Genomic DNA, 24,444 nt, shown 5'->3' on the forward strand with positions numbered 1-24,444 from the left:
TCGGTCTGACTACCCACCCACCTCAGCCCGAAAGCCCAAAGCAATGGGAAAAGAACACGCAACTTGATCCAAGTGTCAACTGAAACATAGTCCCTTCATAATATATACAAATACTGAACTATTACATTGCACACCTGCGACAAATATGTCAACTATATTTTATTATTATTATTTTTTAAAGATCTTATTTATTTGACAGACAGCGAGAGAGGGAACACAAGCAGGGGGAGCAGGGAGCCCAATGAGGGGCTCGATCCCAGGACCCTGGGATCACGACCTGAGCCGAAGGCTTAACGACTGAGCCATTCAGGCGCCCCTCAACTATGTTTTAATAAAAGCAAAACAAAACAAAAAATTTACTCTTAACAAATAATTATTCAGATTAACCGGTCATCATCATCTCTGGGGAATGATCTCCACTCGTGTTTTTCTGAAGTGTCTCTGAGATGGGAAACTAGGGAGTCACAAAGAGTTAGTATGGTTCCTGTATGCCCCCTTGCCATCTCAAACACTATGCCATTCATTTTCAAGAAATTACAAGGTTTCAAAACACAACTTTTCTTAATTTTTATAATTTTTTTAAAAGATTTTATTTATCTGACAGAGAGAAAGAGAGAGCACAAGTAGGCAGAGCGGCAGGCAGAGGGAGAGGGAGAAGCAGGCTCCCCGCTGAGCAGGGAGCCCTATGCGGGGCTCGATCCCAGGACCCTGGGATCATGACCTGAGCTGAAAGCAGACGCTTAACAGACTGAGCCACCCAGGCGTCCCATCAAAACACAACTTCTTAACCAGCCATTCTAATCTACCCTCTTTTCTCTTCACCACTGTAGAAGAGGGGTGTCCCTCAGGGGTGGCACACATTTACACATCCAAACTCCGGTGTGTGCTGGAGATCATCTGAACACTTGGCTGCCGTCCAACCAGGCCCCAGGCAGGTACGCTACCAACCGCCTGGGCCACTCTGCCAGGCTCGATACACGAGGCCTCGGGCTGTCCTGGCTCTTCCACGAGGCATATTTTATTGACACCACTTCATCATTATTATCCACAGTGTCCTGCACACAATAGGCAGTAAATAATGACTAAATGGATGAAGCACAGACGTCAATTTACTTTATTTCAAGCTACTCTGTTTGGTGCTTAAACTGTGACAGGGTTGGGGATGGGGACAGACCAACTGGCACAATTCTCCATGAAAACCCCAGGTGGCCCACATTAAACAGGGACATAAAATCTTGCAAAGGATTTAAATGATCTCTAAGGTATATCCTGAGCCATAAAATAATAAACAAAAAAAAATTAATGTCTATAATGCTTTCAGAAATGAAGTGGTTTCAGAGTAGGCCTTGCACCGACCGACTGGAAGACAACCACACGTTAACCTCTGACAGCGGCAGAGAAGAGATCAGATAGAATATTTATTCTCTATGGCCAGAAAAGTTATAGGAAAAGACAGCTTCAAGTTCTTAAAAAAGTGTAACTCTGTGAAGCCTCTGAAAGCAAGAGTCACATCCCAGTTTTGATCTACAGCAGACAGACAGCACAGGTCACAGGAGGCAGGCAGTCTAGAAATATCCCTAAACAGATTTAAACTCCAACCAATATCAAATTTCTAATGTTTCATGGTATTTTTTTATCATTTGGGCTATAGAATATGTACATTATACATATTGTATATAACTGCCCTGAAATCTTCCTTCCATCCCCAACATAATACTAAACCAGCTGTCTTCAATAATATGAAAACAATGGGGCGCCTGGGTGGCTCAGTAGGTTAAGCGGCTGCCTTTGGCTCAGGTCATGATCCCAGGGTCCTGGGATCAGGCCCTGCGTCAGACTCCCTGCTCAGCAGGGGAGCCTGCTTCTCCCTCTCCCTCTGCCCCTGCTCATGTGCTCGCTCTCTCTCTCGCTCACTCTCTCAAATAAAACTTAAAAAAAAAATATGAAAACAAATATTCATTAAACATTGCATGTAAGGCTGTTAGCTGGGCCCTGCAAAAAACATACTACTTCCCTTCCCCTAAATTTCAGTCTTCTGGGTACGTTTATCTTCTGTAAGGACACTGTTGTTGGCCCCTCTTTTAAATTCTTCCTCCCCTTTTTAAAGATTTATTAACTTATTTTAGAGAGCAGGGGGAGGGGTAAAGGGAGAGGGAGACAAGCAGATGCCCCACTGAGCATACCATGCAACGTGGGGCTTGATCCCAGGACCCCAAGAGCCGGATGCTCAACCAACTGAGCCACCCAGGGGCCCCTCTCCCTTTCTTTGATCTGGAATCCCAAGTGGGGCCCATGAATTTGCACCTGTAGCAAGCTCACAAGTGATACCAATGTGGGGGGTCTGAGGACACTTCCAGAACCATGGCTCTAGAGAACTTCAGCTACATAATAAACCATGAGTAACATTCATTGAGCATTTAATTATTATCTCATTTAATTCTCATAATTCTCCTAAGAGACAATACTATTCAACTTACAGTCCATTTCTAGGCTTCAGTTTCTCCATGCAGCTTCACCAAGGTCAGCTGAGAATGGACCCTACACCAGGTGTACCCGTGCTCAAAGGACTAAGCTTTAAGACCTTGCTCATCCATGCTATAGCCACAACTTCTCCCTCAAAGATTTCAGGAACCCACATGGCTTACACGATTACTGCTAAGGAGCCAGCTTTCCAATCTTTATCTCCTCCACAAAGCTGCCAGATGGATTTTCCTTAATTACAGATTTATCCACACTGCTCCTGCTCAAAAGCCTTCCATCCGGGGGCTTCTGCTCTCCTGTCTGCCATGCAAATCTCATTAAACTTTCAACCCCCCGTTCACATCCTTCTTCAGTCCTCCTCTTCTGGAATTTCTGCGGTACTGTTACAGATTACCAGAATTTTGCCTCTTGTTTGTATTTTGTCTCAGTTGGCTAACAACTGCTTCACGTGTTGGTCTTGCCATTCAACTAACAAACGTACACAAACCACCTATTAATGCTTTTTGTGATTATCTACGGGAATTAGCACAACGCTGAAAAAAATAAAAGGCCGAGGAAATAAATTTTGCCAAACAAAGGAAAATAATCACAAATTCACAGACTCAGCATTGGATGGGATTTTAAAGGACACTTTTCACCACCATTTATTTATTTTTTTTATTTTTTATTTTTTAGATTTTATTTGTTTATTTGAGAGAGAGAATGAAATAGAGAGAGCATGAGAGGGGGGAGGGCCAGAGGGAGAAGCAGACTCCCCGCTGAGCAGGGAGCCAGACACGGGGCTCGATCCCAGGACTCCAGGATCATGACCTGAGCCGAAGGCAGTCGCTTAACCAACTGAGCCACCCAGGCGCCCCTTCACCACCATTTAATGCTTCCACACCAACCCCAAAACTGTGCCTTCCAAGAAGACGGAGTCAGTATGTAAAACACAGCCATCTTCTTAGAAAATCCTACTTTGGGTTCGGTCCAAAATGTTTCCCAATCACTTTTACCCACTGGTTCTCATTCCACCTCTTGAACGAACAGTCAAATCCCTTTCCCCCACCTAGGATAGCCAAGGACAGCATTTTCAATCTCCCTGCACCCTCACCTCAACCCACCTAATAACCTTCTCCTGCCCCTCAAGGCTAGGCAGCCCTGCTTCCTTTGTGTGCCCCTCTGCATCCTGGCTGCTGGCCTCTGGATACAAGCCTGGCAGTCTACACCTGACAGAGGGTGGTGCCACGCTGACAAAACGGTCCGGGTGCAGTTTGATGGGCTCAGAAACAAGCAGGACCACCAGCAACCCTGTTCCATCTGTTACAAAGTGGTCCCCTCGACCCCCTCTTGGAGACTCACAATGCAGGTAACACAAGGCCAAAGAAATTCTCCAACAATGTTCAATTATCTAAAACCGGCCACTTCCCAAACCAGCCCCATTTCCTCTGATGATAACTGGCAACAACAAGTGATTCTCTGCAGAACTTTGGGAAATTCTGTTTTAGGTATTTCTATTAATAGAATTTAGAATTTTCCATTACCTGCAGGTAATCACCTGGGAATTACTGAATTGTCATTGACAAACAGGAGTCACACCACACTGATTCACATGAAGACTGCTGGAGTCAAAAATCCTCAATCTTTCCAGATACGGGCTGCTAAAGCTGCTCCCTTCCTCTTCTGTGCTCATGCAGCTGGTCATATAGCTCAGACTATAGGACCTTACAAATGTCCCCATTAAAAGTCCTGCCACTAAATTTAGCGTGCGGCTCTGGCCTAAACTAGGAAGTGCATATGCACACACACATTGCTTTCAATCTAAATTATCTCATCTAAAATTCACATCTTTGTGAGGTAGATATCATCGCAATTTTTTTATGTAGATAAGGAAGTCACAGAAGTCATTTACCCAAGGTCACATGGTCAGCAAAGTCAAAAACCAGAGAGAGGTGAAATCAGGTGTTCCCTAACATTTTGATGAGCTTTTGGGAAAACAGTACTTTCCAATAGTATGATCTTGATCAACGGTGGCTGAATCACAGCTAAAAAACCCTAATTTAAATTGGCACACAGTGGCTAAGTCCTCCATCGTGTCAATAAGTAGCTACGGAGCACCTGCTTTCCTGGGTACTTTTTACAGGCAGGACTAGGCCACAGTAAGGTACAGACACAACAAGAAATTATAATGCAGGGTGATAAATGCTAAAATAACATTTACTACTAACTCAGGCTTACTAATAACTTTTTTACACTTTCATGAGAAACTATAATTATTATCTAGCCCCAGTATCTGGGCTGAGGGATCTCTTACGACCATAATGTAGTGGAGGAAAGTAAGCCCCATTCAGGTTTGCATAATTGGAAATTTCCATCCAGGTGCCAATGTAAGCAGCCTTGGGCCATGGCTTTAACTGGAGCGTTTGTGGGAGCGAATCCCTGGGTCTCCCAACCAGAAGACATACGCTCTCCTCTCCATTAGAATTCTGGTCAGCCCCCATATCCATATGAATCAGGTAAATGATTTTCACTCCAACACACACATTAATAAATGACTCTGACTCATAAAAATTCCTCACAAGATAATGAGATCTGACATCCCAGATGAGGAGCAAAATAATTTGAGGAAAAGACAAAATTACAAGATCCTATACACTTAAAGAGTGCACAATTTTTTTATCCTACACATGTGTATTCTTCATGTTTGTTACATCTGCCTTGGTAAACTACAAGGAGAAAAAGAAAGACTTTCTTTTCCTGACCACTCATGAAGATCTATGTCTTACCCCCAATACGCACACACCCCCAACACGCACACATGCACATACACACGCAGCCCAATCTGCCTTCCCTGCTTTATTTTCCCATTTGACATACTACACATTTTCTTACTTGTCTTGTCTACTGTTACCACCCTTACAAGAATGTGAGCTCCATGAGGGCAAAGAGCTATACCCCTGGTGGCTAGAAGAGTGTGTCTGGAACCCAGAAGATGCACAACCAATATGTGAGTAAGTGAGTAAGTCAGGACACTAAACAATGGAATCTTCTGAACTAGGCTGTGCCCAAGGAAGCAGAGATATGGGATTCCAAGCCCTTCTCTTACATTAGCTCCCTCTCCTTTATGAGAGAAACCCCAAATGTTGTTCCCTGAACTAACCTGTTCCTAAGAAAAGTTCAGCAATTCCTTTTTACCAATTGAGCAGAACTGCCAAAGAGATTAGTTTTTTTCCCCAAAATATGTTCTCTGGTACTCTCCCTCCTCACGAAGTTGTTTGGTTTTCTTTCATGTTCCTTAATATAATGTGCAAGATTATTCAAAACCTCATACAAAAGGGGCGCCTGGGTGGCTCAGTCAGTTAAGCAACTGACTCTTGGTTTCAGCTCAGGTCATGATCTCATGGGTTATAAGATCGAGCCCTGAATCGGGCTCCCCACTCAGCGGGGAGTCTGCTTAAAGATCCTCCCTCTCCCTCTCTCCCCACCCTCATGCATGTTCTCTCTCTCAAATAAATGAATAAATCTAAAACAAAAACAAAAACAAAAAACCTTGTACAACATTATTTGTAACAGAAAAATACTGGGAAAAACCTAAATGTCTATCCAAAAAAGACTAGTTGAATAAATTATTGTATATTCACATGGACGGAGTACTATGAGGCCATAAAGAAGAGGGAAGAACCATTAATAATAGCCCCAAACTGGAAAGAACCCACAAGTCCATCTACAGTAAAACAGATTAAAAATTTGTAGCTTATCTGAATCTTGGAATACTGTACAGCAACCAGAATGAACAAACCATAACTATATGCAACCACACAAATGGATCTCTCATACATCACGTGGAACAAGGACACCAAAGAGCACACGGTATCATTCCATGTACATAAAGTCTAAAACAGGCACAACCAGTCTATAGTGTAAGAAGTCAGGAAAATAGGTATCCTTGGAGTGGGCAGTGGGGCTGGAAGGGGGCTTCTGGTAATTGTTTTATTTCTTGGGCACACAAACGTGTGTTGATTTTGTAAAAATTCACCAAGCTGTTCACTTATCTGTGAATACTTTAATAAGTATATTTCCATAAAATTTACCCCCCCCACAAGAATAAAGAAAATCTGTGAACTGAATTCCAGGATTATCTTGTTAAATGAAAAAAAAAAGCCAAGAGCCTTAATAGCATGCACACACACGCCTGTGTGCTGTTTCAGCAATGAGGTGAAATTTATACACTTACACATTTTTATAAAAAGAAACATACAAAAGGCAAACCAGGTAAAACACTCATTATACACGGATTATGTGCCAAGAACTGCCCTCTGCTCTGTAGATAAAAAGTTAATTATAAATAAGATACAGTCCTTGTGATTATCTGTAGTGCAGGACCCAGACAAGGAAACCTGTAACTAGTCATGTTTCCAAGGGACAACAGAGTGGCTCCTAAATCAGACTGTGAGGGCGGGGAAGGGAAAATACTCTCAAGGAGAGGCTGAGTCTAGGGGCGCCTGGGTGGCTCAGTCAGTTAAGCGTCTGCCTTCAGCTCAGGTCATGATACCAGGGTCCTGGGATCGAGCCCCGCATCAGGCTCCCTGCTCGACGGGGAGTCTGCTTCTCCCTCTCCCACTGCCTAGCTGTGCTCTCCCTCTCTTGTCAAATAAATAAATAAAATCTTAAAAAGAAAAAAAAAAAAGAAGAAGTTGAGTCTATGGTTGGGTCTTGAAAGAAGAGTGCAGAACAGGCTGGGGAAGAGCACCCATGAGGACGAACGGGTATCAAGGGAGAAAACATGTTTGAGGATCGAAAAGCAGTTCAGTATGGCTGGACTGAAGGGTATGTATGGCAAAAACGAGAGAGGAGGCTAGAAAAACAGAGGGGGCGAGATCATAAAGGGCTTTATGTGCTATATTTAGGGGCCTGACACTGAAGAAATAGTCCAGGATCAGATTTCCAGTGAGCCAACTAGTAGGTTATTAAAACAAGTAAATTCACCCCTACTTACATTCATGGCTCCAGATAAAGGCCTGATATTTTTAGGATCTAGACCTAAGTTCCTTAATCAAAGGAAGGAAGTTCTTTGGATGAACTGACTGAGGCTCTGTGTGCAGAATCCCATTTGGTTATTAAAAGTTGGGTGTCCAGGGGCGCCTGGGTGGCTCAGTTGGTTAAGCGACTGCCTTCGGCTCAGGTCATGATCCTGGAGTCCCGGGATCGAGTCCCACATCAGGCTCCCGGCTCGGCGGGAAGCCTGCTTCTCCCTCTCCCACTCCCCTTGCTTGTGTTCCCTCTCTCGCTGTCTCTCTGTCAAATAAATAAATAAAATCTTAAAAAAAAAAAAAAAGTTGGGTGTCCAAATCTTACCAAAGGCCGTATTTTCCCTCGACGTGAAGCAGCAGGAGGAATCTCCTGTCTGCCAAATCTTAGAGCCAGCAGATGGAGAGAAGATGTCAAGATAGAAAACTGGAGACTACTCATACTAACTACAGCTGGGGAGGGCTGGGGTGCGGCGCGGGCTTTTGACAGTCCGCAAAGGTGCTGCTTAGCATTCGTCGAGTGGGTTGCCAGACTCCCTATTCTTTCCCTGGATTTACTCACACCAGGCATCTCTGTTCTGTCCCCCCCTACAGACCACACAATGTGTGATTTATAACAGTGTCAAATACATTCCAGGAAAACACTGTAACAAATCTTATGAACCAGGGTTATACCCCATTCGGATGTCCACGCTCTCAAAATAAAATAAAGGTTGGGGAAAGAGAGAGTGTAAAAAGAACAGAAGAAGCAGAAAAGGAATAACTAGAGGAAAACAGGAAGGCTGCTCACTTTCTCTCCCGTCCCCCACATACAAGAGACACATAGAAGATACGATACAAATGAAGGGGAAACAAAGAACAGAGATGTGTCTTAGGAGTTTTGGACTTGAGTTTTGCCATGCGAGAGTCTATCTGCAAAACCTACACTACCTTTTTTGACCAATATTTTCTGAGAAAAACAAGAACCAGAAAAAATTACTGATCTCTACCACCAAAAACAGAGATTATCAATGTTCGCGGCTCTACACGGAGGTGTTCTGTAAAGAATGCATTCACTGATTCTGCTTATAAGGAGATGGATTCCTGGGGGAAGTAATACATTTACTGAGCCCCTGTGTGCCAACACTTTCCCAAATACTTGTGTTGTCTCATTCTCTCCTTACACTAAATCAAGGTAGGTTATCCGCCTCATTTTATAGATGTGGGGACTCAGGCCCGGAAAGGTAACTTGACTGTGTGTAACCAAGATTTATCTCCAGAATCCAAGTTTTTAACAAATACTATGTTCCATCATCTTCTCAGGTTCTCAAATGCCTAGAAATCCCTTGAACACACAGCTCTTATTCCCACACTTTGCTTACAGATTCCTTTTATCTGGATCCTCAGTGTCAATATCTTATACCTGATTGGCTCCCAGTATCCCACTTCAGTAGTGCATGCCAATGCTCATGATATATAGTATGGTGCGTCCCTAAAATTTTATTAAGTTTTATAAAAATGTAGTAAGTTTGAAGCTCTAATGTAAATCCTGATTTTTTTGCATTTCAGATCTACTTAAAATGTTGGAGGCTCACACTATACACTGAGAAATATTAAGATCCAAGGTTGTGGGTGCACAGTGACACATATTTAAGAAAGAAAATAAACCTGTTCTGTTTTGTTTTGTTTTTTTAAGATGCAAGGAATTTTTTCGGGGCACCTGGTGGCTCAGCCGTTTAGCCTCCGATTCTTGATTTCGGCTCAGGTCGTGATCTCAGGGTCCTGAAATGGAGCCTGGCGTGGGCCTCTGCACTGGGGTGTGGAGCCTGCTTAATTAAGATTCTCTCTCTCCCCCCATCCCCCCCTCTCCCCGCTCGTTCTAAAAAAAAAAAAAAAAAAAAAAGATGCAAGGAATTTTTTGACAAGCAATTTATAGCCTTTGGCATATCTATTTTAATGTTCAAGAGCAACTGTGTGGCAATTTTCACACAAAAAGTATTTAAAGAAAACTGGGTGTTGGCAGGGGAGACATTAAGAGAGTAAGGAACCCCCAAAATTATTTTGGGGGAAAAATTTCACTTGACAAGTCTTTTGCTTTCCTAGTTCTTCCCATCTGAAGCCGAAAAACCACCAAGTTGATCACAGGTTCTGTTTTCCACCCTCCCTAGTTATTATACCCAGCTATGAAAAAAAAAAAAAAAAAAAAACAAGTGGTAAAAATTAACAACTATGAAATACTCTGTAAACATTTCTACAGACCTGTTAGTCTATTATCTGTTAAATTATTAAACTGTACATGAGATTAGAAATGAAAATTCTGCCTAAACAGATATTAACTAGCCGAGCTGCCTAAGGCAGTCACTTTAGCTTTGTTTCCCCCCAAATTCTTAACAGCATGGTTACCAACCTCCACAAGTACATACCCACAAGGGGCTCGGCCAACACGGATGCCCCAATCTTGCACTGTGTAACCTGCATGGAACCCTGGGTCAGAGAAAACTAGAAATTACCTTTCTGGCACTGTTCCCATTGAATACCTGCAGGTACCCTGGCCCTACCCTGGGGGGTAGTCTCAGAGAGGGTGGAGATGTCACTGTTGGGACCAACTAGCAACATGCTTTCGGCAGCTGACTCCAGACAAAGGTTCTGCCCACCTCTTGGGCCTCACCTCCCCACGGCCAGGCAGAACTGCTCCTCCGTCTGACTGTGCTCTGGTGATCCCTGCTCATACTCATTCTAAGCTTTCACAGCCCCTTTCATAGCTTTTCCTGATATCATCCCACCGCCCAGGATTACAACGGTCCAGACTCTTTTCCAATTGATACATAAACTTTTATCCATGACCCTATACATCTGAGCATGGCTCTTTCAGCAAGCTGTAAGAGTATGGAATGCCTTAGTCTTTCTCTTTTTTAATCTATAATGTCTGATAAATAGTAGACACTTAGCTATTTATTAAATTAATGAATTACAGCTCAGCACACAGCATGCTGTTATGGCCATTTGGTGGAGGTGACCTGTTTTCAAAAGCTAGAAGTTGGCTTTTCTGCAACCACACCACAAAGATTCAGCCAGAAAAGGGCAGAGTGAAACATACACTTGACTAACTTTGCTAGTGTAAGTGTAAATTGGTATAACCCTTTGGAAAAACTGTTTGCAAATTCAACAAAGAGCCATAAAAATGCTCATATCCTCTGATCTAGCAATTTCAAGGAAACTTCCAAATATGCAGACATTCTTTGCACAGTCTTTTATTAAATGATTTCTAAAAGCAAAAACTTGGAAAACAATTCAAAAGCAACAATAAGATAACTGTGATACATACACTTGACAGGATCTTACATAGCTTTAAAAAGCTATGAAACCTCATAAACGTAACAGATGTAGAACACCTAGCACAGACTACCACACTTAACATGAAAAAAGTTGTTATATTACGGTAACTAGTGCTAAAGAATAAGCACGTGCATAAGGCAAAAGAAGACTAGAAGCAAGGATACCCATGTGCTTAGGTGTTAACAGTATGTGAGTTGACTTTCTTCTGCTTCTACAACTTTTCTCTACAACAGTTTTTAAAAATATATATATAATACAGAAAAAAATAAATAAACGATTCCTCCAGCCAGACCGAATTTATCTGACAATAGACATTAATAAACAAAACATTCGCAATTTCATTCTTTAGCTGTCAGACTGGGGGTGGGGAGAGGAGCAAGTATGTAAAGTATGCAGCTGTCATACTTGAATTATCTCCACATCAACATTCTGTTCTAGAAAGGTGGTCAATAACGGCCACTCCTCAAGTCCTCCCTACCCTGAAGCCCAGGAATGTCTACAGAATCCAGGAATTTACATACTGACAAGGAGTTCTAGTTTTCTGTCTTTGGGGAATGGAGCATACGTATACCGCACAAATGACAGGAAGAGTAAGAAACCCCTCATGGGGCACCTGGGTGGCTCATTCGTTAAGCATCTGCCTTTGGCTCAGGTCGTGATTCCAGGGTCCTGGGATCGAGCCCCGCATAGGGCTCCCTGCTCTGCGGGAAGCCTGCTTCTCCCTCTCCCACTCCCCCTGCTTGTGTTCCCTCTCTCACTGTGTCTCTCTCTGTCAAATAAATAAATAAAATCTTTAAAAAAAAGAAACCCCTCATAAAAATCTGCCTTCCAAGGAAGATGGTGGAGAGGAAACTCCTCGACTGGGGAGGTCAACAACACTGGTTTTGAGTACCGCCCTGGCTGGCTCTGTGGTCTCTGGACCTCGGCCTTCCCATCTTTACAACATTCATGTTGAACTGCGTGTGGTTTTCTCCATCTTTCCAACCAAGCCTCAACCCCCATCACTGATACACAGGAGATCTGCGGATAAAATTACACTACATGCATTCAAAATATAAGGTTATATAATACTGAAACCTTCTGATTCTTCTCCCTTCCCTTTGGACCTTGAGGATCACTGAACTGCCAAGCCTCCTTACGTTCAAAATCTCACAATTCTAAGTGTGTTTTCTCCTTTCTTCGCTTTGGAAAAACTGGCCTACATACACCTCAGATTTACGGTTGTCTGCCTTCTCTCCTCTCCTTTTCCATAGCTGGTTAGGGTTTGACTGTCCTACACTATTGGCCTTCATTTCTAGAACAATGGTGCTTCAGCCCCCTTCGTGATAAAGCTGGAGGGCACCTGAATGGATGGGAAAGCACATTCCCAGAGCCACCTCCTTCTCCAAACAAGTTGGTCAGGGTATTATACTGGAGCTACCTACAATGAACAAGGATCATAAAAGGGCTTCTAATTCTCTGTATTTCCTCTCTTACCATGCTAAAAAATTATAATTTAGTGATGATTTAAAAGAATGCAATTCTATAGCAAAGATGAAGCTAGAAGTTGCTTGCATTTTCAAAAGACTGATAATAATGGGGGTGTCTGGGTGGTTCAGTCAGTTAGGCTTCTGACTCTCCATTTCTGCTCAGGGTTGAGAGTTCAAGCCCTGTGTTGGGTTCCAGACTGGGCATGGAGCCTACTTAATAAAAAATAAAAAAGGGACTGATAATAATGAATGTTGGTGAGGATGCAGGGAAATAGGTATCTCATGCCTGCTGAAAGGAACATAAATTGGGATAACCAACCCTTAGAGGGCCATCTGGCAATGTATATCAAAATGAAATGCTCACACTCTAACCCAACAGTTACCACTTTCAGGTATTCGTCCTATAGAAATAACTGGATAAATAAGTGTGTTCAAGGATGTTTATCTCGGTACTATTTATAAAAGCAAAACCACAAACCTACCTAAATGTACAACAAAAGGGACTAGGGACAAAAATTATGGCAAAGTCACGCCATGGAAATCTAAGCAATCATTACTTCATCTAAAAAATCATCCTGTAGAAGAATGTATATAGTATACCACATTTGGATTAAAGAAAAAGACACAGAGGAATATATACGCATAAAACAATTTTTTAAATGTTCAGTGCCATCTCTGCTTAGAATTATGGGGTCATCTGCACTTTTTCTTTGTTACAATGCAGCATTTCCATAGCCATCAGAAAAATCTTTGTATAAGAAAGAAGTTCTCTGTTCCAATAGTGAAAGCTCTTGCAGTAACCAAATCTGTTTGAACTGACCCCAAATTTTGAAGTTTTCAGAGTTACTGAGAATGCCTTTTTCACATAGCACCCACTGAATATCTATGAACACACTCTAGGAATGCTGCCTTCAAACATGGTCTTTTTCTTTCTTTTCATTTTTTTTTTTAAAGATTATTTACTTGAGAGAGAAAGACAGTGAGCGAGCGAACACGTGCTCAAGGGGTGAGGGGCAGACAGGGAGAGGGAATCTCAAGCAGGTTCTGCGCTGAGCGGGAGCTAAAGCAGGGCTCCATCTCTGACCATGAGATCATGACCTGAGCCAAAACCAAGACTCGGATGCTTAACCGACTGAACCACCCAGGCGCCCCTCTTTCTTTTCATTTTTTAAAGCAATCATACATTTTAATGGGGGGGGGAGAAGCAGGCGGTACAAGAACACAACCGAGCTTTTGCCTTATTAGCCCCTCACTCTTTATTGCTCCAGCTAATTTCCCTGATCTTAAACCATTATTCCACCTTCACCTACACCCAAATGATTCACAATTATCCTAAAACTTCTGATCTTTCTAGTTAAAACCTCACCAAGCAAGCTTCCTCTACCTAGCCCACAATCCCAAAGTATTCGTCCACTGACAGTTCTTTGGCCTCCCTCCTGATCCTCTTTTGGAAAGGAGATTATTCTCCATGTCCTATGGGGATAATATATTATAATCATATTACTATTAGCCTGGAAGACTGTAACACACTAATAGGGTTATCTACTCTTTAGGAATTTGTTTCCAAAAGGCATCATTCTAGCTGAGATTAACACTTACACTGTCAGACACATGAAATCAGAGCCATCATTTCCATAGAAAGGCAAAAATTACCAGAGAAAGCACTTGAAAATGTCTTGACTCTCGGCATAAACACTTAGCAAAGAAAGATCTTCCCTTGACACCCCATAGGTATGAACCCTTCCTCCAGACCAGATGGTTTGTCCTTAGCAGACATGAAATTGTCCTAGAAAGGGGTCCTCTGAGCCATGCAAAGCACTGGACTCATTTTCTCTCATCTCTTATATTGCTTTGTCTTTCACTTGATCCAGGATATTCAGACATTAGCATTTCTTTCTTTAGCTAAGTGATGTTCACATGTTTAAGCAATGCAAGACCTACCAAGTCCACAGAAACAGAAGGGCCAACCAAGAGAATCCTGGAAAGCGTAATGCATGGTCAGAACTTGTAAGACTATTCCTAAACATTAAAAAAAAATTCTTCCCACAGATTACTTGATTGCAAAGGGGAAAATGTACGTTACAATGGAGAATTCAGACAGGCACCCCTTGACCAAGGGATCAAGCTGGGCATCCCTAACACTGGAACTAGCTGACATTACCTTCAGAATATTCTTGCCAGAAACTTGTAACCTCAATCTAATCAAGCTTTCAGAACTGTCTCCCAGTTTAGAAAAATTCAGGGGATTAAAAAACACATCAAACTGACACCAAGCAATTCCAGAATGTAGAACATTTTGTAACAACTGGCCTGGTCTCTTCAAAAAGTTACTATAATGAGGAGTATGGGGAGAGGCGGGAAGGCAGTTACAGACTGAGACCAAAGAGACAAACTCAAATATAGTATGTGATTTGAGGGGAGGGTGGCTATAAATAACACTTTGAGCACCACTTGGGAAATTTGGATATGGTCTGGATATCAGAAGATATTTTCAAAGTACTGTTAATTTCAATAACAGTATTGTGGTTATGTCTATCATTTTTTTAAAAGATTTTATTTTTAAGCAATTTCTACACCCAATGTGGGGCTTGAACTCACAACCCCAAGATAAATAACTGCATGCTCCACCGACTGAGCCAACCAGGCACCCCAATCCTTGTCATTTTTGCACCCAAATCCTTGTCATTTTTAAGAGATGTGTGCTGATGCATTTAGACGTTAAATGTCTTGCTGTATCTACAGTTTAATTTCACATGGCTGGGGTGGGGGGGGAGCCGGAGTTAAAATAAATAAAGCAAAATGGTAATAACCGTTGACCCTAGATGAAGGGTAATGTGTATACTGTGTTATTCTTTTAACTTTTTCTGTAGGTTTAAATTTTTTTGATAATAATAAAAAGCTGGGGGAAAAGTTTGATTTTGGATGCTATCTAAATTGCCAACTAAATCTAAATTAAAGTATATTAATACCATACTAAGAATCCTGTAAGTGGATCACAAATTGTAATACGGGGAGTAAATACCTAAGTAATGTTTACATAAGAAGTTAAAGCATTCGGTGGCTATTCTATGCCAACAAAAAATTATTTTGTTTCTGAAACCAAGAACTGCATTTACTCTTTTCATATAATTTCATAGGAGAACTGAAGAGAAATTACAAATAAATTTTCCTGTTGCTCCCTCAATTTATATTTGAATGGCTTTCCACGGCTGTCAAGGTCAAGTTCAAATTCCTCTTGCATAGCATAACTTACAAGAGTCCATGAAACCTGGCCTGTCTCTGCAATTTCTTATCTTGCCACTCCCCAATCCCACCCTCGATGGGCATCAGCAACTCTCTGCAACCAGCCAAGATCTCAGACAACACTGCTCCTCTTGCCTGGAACTTAAAGACACAAAACCCAAGATTAAGACAAGGAAAAAGTTCCAGGAAAAATCAACCATCACAACAAAAGCATGTGCTCAGGATGAAAAGGGAGGGGGAAGGGAGAAGATGCCAGCGAACGCCACACCCTCTCTCTTAGCAAGTAGCATTCCTAGCTTGGCTTGTTTGCTGCTCCCTTTCAAAATTACATCTGCAGGTTTACCGAAAGGAAAGTAACTAAAAATTCCTGAGGCTGACCTTACTCTCAGACAAAAATTCCTAGGACTGCACACCCCACAATCAAGAAACAAAAACAAAAAAACCTTTTATAGGTTAAGAGTTTTAAAACTCAGTATGCCCAAAGACTTTTTAGACGACTCTGGGCTGACAACCACAGAGCACTGAAATGCCACAAAAATTAAATTATGGTGCTTTGTAATAGATTTAGCACTATTTTTAAATATTAACAAGACTGCTGGAGGGAATAAGTTTATCAAGGGATAAGAATCCTAGCAGTATACCCAGTTCACTCAGAGGCCAATTAACATCTCCCACCACGCCCAAGACCTAGACTCTCCAGGCTTCCAAGTTGCTGTAGGACCCCGTGGGTTTGTCGGCAGGGGCCCCTGACCAATAAGCTACCGCAATCAATGCTCTAGGGGCTCGGTGTACAGGGAGGCCGACCTTGAACTAGTATAACCACGCGAACTAACCTCCTGTGTCTGTACTCTGTTTTGCTTCTTTTGCTGTCTGAAGACCCCAACACCCAATAATGTGGCTGTATGATTTTTAGTTTCTCTTCTCACCTTGGATTTTCCTTTCCCACAGTTATTTTGAAAATCAGCAAATGCCTAACGTTCATAAACTGTCAGTAGCCATCTGTGATTTTTACAATTAGATCACTGTTAAAAGGGAGCATAATTTTTTGCTCTAGACTTTACTTCAACAATCTGGCAAATTATTAAGGGGATGAGTGATTTTACCTTTAGAGCAGGGTCACTGTACTATGCCACCCTAAAAAAACCCAATTCTTAAACGACTACAGGCCTGGAGTCTTCTGGTTAGAGAAGACTCCCCTCTCCTCCAAATCCAGCCCCCCAAACAAAGCTTGGCACTTTCTGGATCCCTGCTCATAAAATGACCAGGCCACTGAGAAATTTTTGAGGGGTTATTATCAGGTAAAAAGAGAAACTTAAAAAAAAAAAAAATTGTGCGAGGAAAGCTTGGAACTATATAAGAATAAGAGTAGGTGCGCCTAGGGGCGCCTGGGTGGCTCAGTCGTTAAGCGTCTGCCTTCGGCTCAGGTCATGATCCCAGGGTCCTGGGATCGAGCCCCACGTCAGGCTCTCTGCTCAGCGGGAAGCCTGCTTCTCCCTCTCCCACTCCCCCTGCTTGTGTTCCCTCTCTCGCTGTGTCTCTCTCTGTCAAATAAATAAAATCTTTAAAAAAAAAAAAAAAAAAAGAGTAGGTGCGCCTGGGTGGCTCAGTCGGTTAAGCATCTGACTCTGGATCTTAGCCAGTTCTTGATCTCAGGGTTGTGAGGTTCAAGCCCTGTGTTGGGCTCCACACTGGGCGTGGAGCCTACTTTAAGGAAAAAAAAAAAAAGAATAAGAAGAAAATGAAAAAAAAAAAAAGATCAGGTAACACCAACTAAACCTCTCTAAATGGACCCACAGATTTTCTTGAAGTGTCTTTTGCTAATTTGCGGCCAGAGCACAACACACTCAAGAAAATGATGCTCACAGCAGGACACTAACAACCAAGTAATTTTATGAGATTATGTCGGCGTCTGTGCTAAATAATTTATGCTGGGAGTGGTAATAAAAGCAGAGATGAAGTTAAGCTATTGACTGAAGATACTAACCATGTCAAACAGAGAGAGAGAGAAGGATGAATGGGTACCTTCCAGACCCAGCACAGATGAACCTGCCAAATGATCTCCTCCTCCTTGAAGAAGTCCCGTTGCTCTTACGGGCAACACTGTTTGCACCTGGCAGATGTGCACTGACTGCAAAGTGTGCGAAGTCCCCGTGGCGCCAGGCCTAGAGTAGCACACAGCTAAACTACTAAGAAGCTGGCTGAAGGGAGGAGAGGCACCACCGGATATGAGACAGTGAGCAGCTGTGGCAGCCCACGCTGGGGGAGGAAAAGGAAGCACTACACAGTGAGTGTTCTCACTCTTTAGAAGAACAAGGTTAAATGGCATTCATCCTCTGCGTTTACGGTGATGAGTACCTGCTGCTTTCTGGTGAGTGAAAATGAAGGGGAGGCATTCTGAGAAGCAGAAAATTACTTCTGTATTCCTCTACCTACATAAAGGCATCATCATCCTCAAATTATGGGACCGGGGCATTCGAATACCACCCCATGAGGTGTGTGCCTATCTTTTAAGAGGCGCTATAGTTTTGCTGACTTCTCTGTCTGCACGCAGCCTTTTCAGAAGAAGCTTAGAGTGTTAGCCAGAGAGCGCTACAACTTTCTGATGCCATGTGGTGAGCATGGGCTAGAAAGGAACCACAGAGCTTCAAAGGTGGTCACAACCAAACGAGCTGCTGTGCATAGATGACCCACACTCAACTAAAACACAAGTTCCTCCGTAGTATGAGAAGTCTGACTCTCCCTCCCCAGAGCCCGGCCCTAAGGTAACACTGCGTCTGGTAAAACATGCATCATGCCATCCATCCCGCCCCCCTCCCACCACCGCCTAGCACCGCACCCAATAGCAGTTTCCCCAAGGCAGCACTTCCCGAACAGCACTGCTCTTTAATCCACAGACAATTCAGGCTAATATGCACTATTATTTCTAATTTTTAATCCCCTTTCATACCACTTAGACTGTGAACACCGATCTCTGATCACTAATGCTAGGTGCACACACTTCTTGGCAATGATGTTAAAGTAAGGCTTCCTTGATTCTTATTCGATCTATTTCTGATTTCTTAAGTGGAACTCTCTCCGTAGGGAAAGGGGGGAGACTGCTTTTTTATTATGCAGCTGAATGGATAAAACAAAATTTAAATATAACCAGAATGCAATACAAAATAAGAGTTATGTCCTGCAAAATTCCATATAGATTTGGCTAACGTGATAGGCGAAATATCTTTTAGGTCATAAGCAGGTGTTCTAAAAGATATTTTCCATCTTGGGGCGCCTGGCTGGCTCAGTTGGAAGAGCGTGCGATTCTTACTGTCAGCGTTGTGAGTTCAAGCCCCACACTGGGCGTAGAGAGTACTTAAAAATAAATAAATTTTAGGGGCGCCTGGGTGGCTCAGTCGATTGGGCATCTGCCTTTGGCCTGGGTCATGGTCCCGGGGTCCTGGGATCGAGCCCTGCATCTCCTCGCCCCCACCCCCCGCTTGTGATCTCTCTGTCAGATAAATAAAATCTTAAGAAAAAAAATTAAATAAATAAATTTTAAAAATAGCAATTTTTTTAAAAAGAGCTATTTTCCACCTTCAGACACAGAGTAAATAAATTTTATTTCTTCAGAGCACAGGAAAATAGCAAAGTAGAGAATCAGATGACATTGGAAGGGAGCCTAGATCTCACCCCTCCTGATACACCAATCAGATACAGCCTAGGGCTCCTGAGCTAAATTAAAAGATGAAGGTCAACTTGGTTACTAATTTCCCAGAGACAGCCCAAGGGAATCAAGATAGAAAAGCAGAACCAACCCTGGAACTCAAATAGGATTAAATGCATGTCACAGCATTATTTATAGTCCAGAACAAGTAGATAATAATTCAGCTGGACAAGAGTTTAGGCCCTTTCCTGAGCTGATTCACCTACTGTTCAGAGAATGTAGGTACCTTCCTATTGTAGCCATGAGCTAGGCACCAGCCATGAGTCCTTAAGCAGATATACCCAATGGTGTGGACACCGCCTCTGCAGGGCAAGACTTAACAATCAGCTGGCCAGGACGTCTTGAAAAAAAGCCTACCAATGCTTGCTTGATAAGATACATAATCACTGAGCCCTGGAAGCCATCCAGGGACTCACGGGGGCTTTGGCAGGACAAAGTGGGGCAGACAGGTAACAAGGGCATATTCTTTTCAAACTTCCTCCTTGCACAAGCCTTAATCAAGAAGAAAATTAAGAGTTAAGGGGTTTCATTTAATTTCGATGAAGTATCATTATTTCCATTTTATAGAAAAACAAACCGAGAGTAAATTTTGCTTTGACGTGGCCTACAAGTTCTCACCAAGCTTGCTACTAAGGCCTTGGCGATCCTTGGCCTCCGGAACCCCCTCAGTACGGGCTGCCGTTGCCCTTACAGCTAATGGGCAAAAATGAAAAGTCCTCAGCATTCATGGAGCCCAAAGCAAAGTCCCCTCCAATCTCCCAGATATATTAATTTCATCCCTTGCCCACTAGATGGTTACATAAAAAGAGAAAAAAGAAAAATTTAAAAACCTAGCGCCAGACCCAAAACTAACCACAGTTCGAAAGGAGAGAACGACAGATACTTTGATCTTCCTTTTCAACTCCTTATAGTGGACCGTTTTCAGCACTGCTGGGGTGACTCAATGAGCTCTGGGAAGTGACGTGAAAACTCTACCTGAAACTACTAGCTCAGGGCTGGGTCCTGAAAACAACCTCTTGCCTCTAACTTTCTTCTCAAAAAAAAATAATAATAATTTTTTTTGACAAAGATTTTTTTTTTTGCAATTGCCAGTCTTCAAGTGAAACTGAAAATTAATTTTCATTCTACTCTCCATCATTCTCTGCCACCACAGTAAAGAACATTACTGAGCCTTGCCTAGAAAACTCAATGTTGGTTAGACAAACAACGCCTTGTTCACATGTCAACTGAGCTTTCAGTGGACTTAACTCCTCCCCAAAGGAGGGCCAGGTTCTCCCTCAATGCACTCCCTGCCATAAATACTGCTGTTAACTAGCAGAGTCAAGAGCTTATTTAGGAGATATGGCGAGTAACGCCACAAATGCCTCGACGCAACAGGCAAACATTACAGGACTGGCCCCCAATCTTAGCAATTTGTCAAATGAGCAAGCTGTAAAATTATGCTCTCCAGAAATACCTCTCATCCCATTTCCAGAAGGATCTATTCTGACACAACTGCTACCTATAAGCTGTCACTTTTTAAGGTTTTCTATCGATTTCAAATGAGACCACCTTATCCTCCAATTAAAAATGCCATAATATCAGAAAATCCATCAGATCACATTAGAGAGTCAATCATCCAGCTATTTATTATCATTGTCACTATTTTGCTAGTTGCACAAATAAGAAGGGGGCTGCATGGGCTGAAGGAGCACTTCCTCAAGCTCTTACGGCTTCCCAGATGCACAGACCAGGAATGTTCTGGAACACAAGGCTGAGTCACTGAGACCGCTCAGAAGCAAGGAACTCCTCTTCGAAACAGGACTCAATATAAGAGGTTTGTATTAATTAGTCAAAGATGTTTAAAAAAAAAATAATGAAAGCACTGACAGGCTACAACATGGATGAACCTTGAGGATGTTATGCTAAGTGAAATAAGCCAGACACAAAAGCACAAATATTGCATGATTCCATTTATACAAGGGACCTAAAACAAGCACATTCATAGAGACAGAAAGTAGAAATGTGATTATGAAGAGGGAGGACTGAAACCATCTGTTTAAGGACCAGGAAAAAGCAGGACTGGGGAGTTGTTGTTTAACAGGCGCAGGGTTTTTGTTTGGGATGAGCAAAAGTTCCAGGAATGCACAGGGGTGATGGTTGCACAATATTCGCAGTGAACTAAATGCCACTTGACTGCATACTTACAATGGGTACAATGATCAATTTTATGTTATGTGCATTTTACCACTATTTTTTTTTAAAAAGCTGTATGTAAGACCTAGAATTAGTAAGATCAGCGGTGGTAAATAATAAGCCTAAACCAAGGGGCACGAAGGTTCTGTACTTCAAATCCACTTAAGAGTGAAAAGAATCAGGGCGCCTGGGTGGCTCAGTCAGGTAAGTGTCTGACTCTTGATTTCAGCTCAGGTCATGAGATCGAGCCCTGAGTCCGGCTCCAGCTCCGGCTCCATGCTGGGCGTGGAGCCTGCTTAAGATTCTTTCTCCCTCTGCCCCTCCCCCACTTAAAAAAAAAAAAGAACGAAGAGAATCCACACTCCCAAAGTGTAGAAAGAGTCCAGACAAAGCTATAGCCACTCCCACTCTTCTCCATCCAGCCTCATGACCTTGAATGTTACGTGCACGCTGAAGGCTCCCGACTGAGTCCCGCCTTGACTTCTATGCACTCGTCTGCAGGCCAACTGCATCCTTGACGTCCCCACTTGGATGTCTTAACAGTCTCCCCAAACTTAACTTGTCTAAACCAAATCACTGTCCTCACCCACCACCTGCCCCACCTACAGCCTTCCTGTCTTGGTTTAAGTACAACCCTACCCTGCCACCTCACCCCTTCACAGCCATTCTCAACCAGGAACTGTGAGACATCCTTCTTAAACAGATGGTTTCAGTCCTCCCTCTCCAAAAACTTCCAATGAATCCTCATTTCTCTCGGAGTTAAAGTCAAACTCTGGACCATGGCTGTCTCCTAAATCAGGAGTCCGCAAGCTTGGGGGGCCAGATCCTGCCCACCCCGTTTTTGTAAACAAAACATGACTGGAACACTGCCACACCCATGCGTGTTGTCCATGGCTGCTTCCACCTCCAAGCTACAAGGAGTGGAAGGAACAGTTGCTGGCAGGGACTACACAGCCTGCAACAGTTATAGCTGGCCCTCTGCGTATGAAGGCTGCCCACGCAGGCTCCAAGGGATTTGTGCCTTGTCCTCACCCCCTCTGAGGGCAGGTCCTTTTTCTCTCAGCCTCACTCGTCTGCTCCAGCCACAGTGGCCTTCCCGCTGTTCCCGGGTACCCTAGGCAAGCTCCTACCTCAAGGCCATTGCCCAAGGAGCTCTCTCCCCACGCACCTGCAAGGCTTGCTCACGCAATTCCTTAAAGTATTCAGTTGTCACTTCAGTGAGATCTTCCCGAACCACACTCTATTTAAAACTGCAACCCTCGCCCAGCAAAAAAAAAACCATACCTGCACCTTCCCTTTTCCTGTTTATCTTTCTCCACAGGGCTAATCACTTAATATGATATATAATTTTCTTTTTTGTCTGACTTAACCCTGTAGCTCCAGAGGACAGAGATTTCTGTGATTTCTGTTCGCTTATCCCAGTGCCCAGCTCCCAGTGCCCAGCGTACAGTGGCAGCCCAATAAATGAATACATGTTACCTAGAGCTGAGTGTGTGTGGTATGGCTAGCTAGCCTAAGGAAAAATTCAAGATCTCTATTCTAATGGGGGGAAGGGTCAAATGATTAACAGAAGAGATGGAAAAAATTAGGATCCATACTTAAAAAGAATCTGAAAATACAATTTTGGCTTATGACACATTCCAAATATAGACAAATACCTCTAAAATTAAAGACAAAATTTTCCATTAAAAAAAAAATCAAACACAGGTCTAGAGTTGCAATTAAGTAATAAATACCATCTGTGCTCATAATTTGAAACCTGTTTCAAGCTCTAGCTTTCCAATTTATTCATATCCTACTGAACTTTATTTTTAATCTTCAAAGTCAACATCTTAATTTATATATATCCTATCATTCCATTCCAGTTCCCATTAATACTGATTTTTATTCCACCTTCTTGGCTGAAATGATCAGAACTAGGTGGGAAAAAAACCCTCCTGTTTTGAGGTTAAAGAAAAGTTGTGTTAGCAAAAAAAGACACCAACCCGGAGCTGAGAAAATGGATAACTCTAGTTTCTTTCTTTTTTCTTTTTAAGATTTTATTTATTTATCTTTGAGAGAGAGAGAGAGAGTGAGAGAGCACAAGCAGTGGGGAGGGGCAGAGAGAGAAGCAGACTCCCCGCTGAGCAGGGAGCCTGTCGGGGGCTCCATCGCAGGACCCTGGGATCATGACCTGAGCCAAAGGCAGACGCTTAATGGACTAAGCCACCCAGGGACCCGATAATTCTAGTTTCTATAAGCAATATTTAAAAGAAGAAAAATGTATCATGCAAGAAAAGTAAAAAATGGAAGAATGGTAGTAAGTTCTTTGCCCAACAATCAAAAACATCAAGGACATTTCTAACAAATTGGCCTTAAGGGGCAACAGCTTGATAAATACAATTTTGACATTTAACAAGAATAATATACCTGAAATGAACTAAAAAACTATTATTAGTTTGTGTTTAGAAAAAAAGCTTAGAAAAATATGTACCAGGCTGCTTAATAGCAATTACTTGGAGGAATGGTGGGGTTATGCAGGGCTTTTAACTTTCTAAGATTATACATTTCTGTAACATTTTAATCTTCTATAACTCCATATTCTTTTGCAAAATTAAAATATAGAAATGATACAGAAGAGTGAAACAAGCTTAGATGCAGCAGATAAAAATTCCCAAATAACAACTATTAATGAAGCAGTTATGTTAGAAATAAACTGTTTTGATCTGACAAATAATTAATGTTCAGATGAGAAGTTGCAAAGTATCTACACACAAAGGTTGTTTTGTTTGGCCTATTAGAGCTCTTCTGGTTTCCTTTTATCTTTAAACTGTGACTTAACTACCAGGTAAATAGTTTGGTAGCTAAAAGCATCAACTTTGGGGGCACCTGGATGACTCAGTCAGTTAAGTGGTTAAGCATCTGCCTTCGGCTCAGGTCATGATCCCAAAGTCCTGGGATCAAGCCAGCATCAGGCTCCCTGTTCAGGGGGGAGTCTGCTTCTCCCTCTCTCTCTCCCTCCCCCCCCCATGCTCCATGCTCTCTGTCTCTCTCAAATAAATAAAAATAAACA

General features: G+C 42.5%; 1 protein-coding gene across 1 annotated transcript in view; it reads right to left on the reverse strand.

Annotated features, from left to right (window-relative positions):
• B4GALT5 (beta-1,4-galactosyltransferase 5) overlaps window positions 1-24,444 on the reverse strand; it is a 75,258-nt gene that overhangs the window by 20,851 nt on the left and 29,963 nt on the right. The gene's annotated exons all lie outside the window — the stretch shown is intronic.

The sequence above is a fragment of the Halichoerus grypus genome, chromosome 10 (assembly GCF_964656455.1).
Source record: "Halichoerus grypus chromosome 10, mHalGry1.hap1.1, whole genome shotgun sequence".
NCBI lineage: Eukaryota > Metazoa > Chordata > Mammalia > Carnivora > Phocidae > Halichoerus > Halichoerus grypus.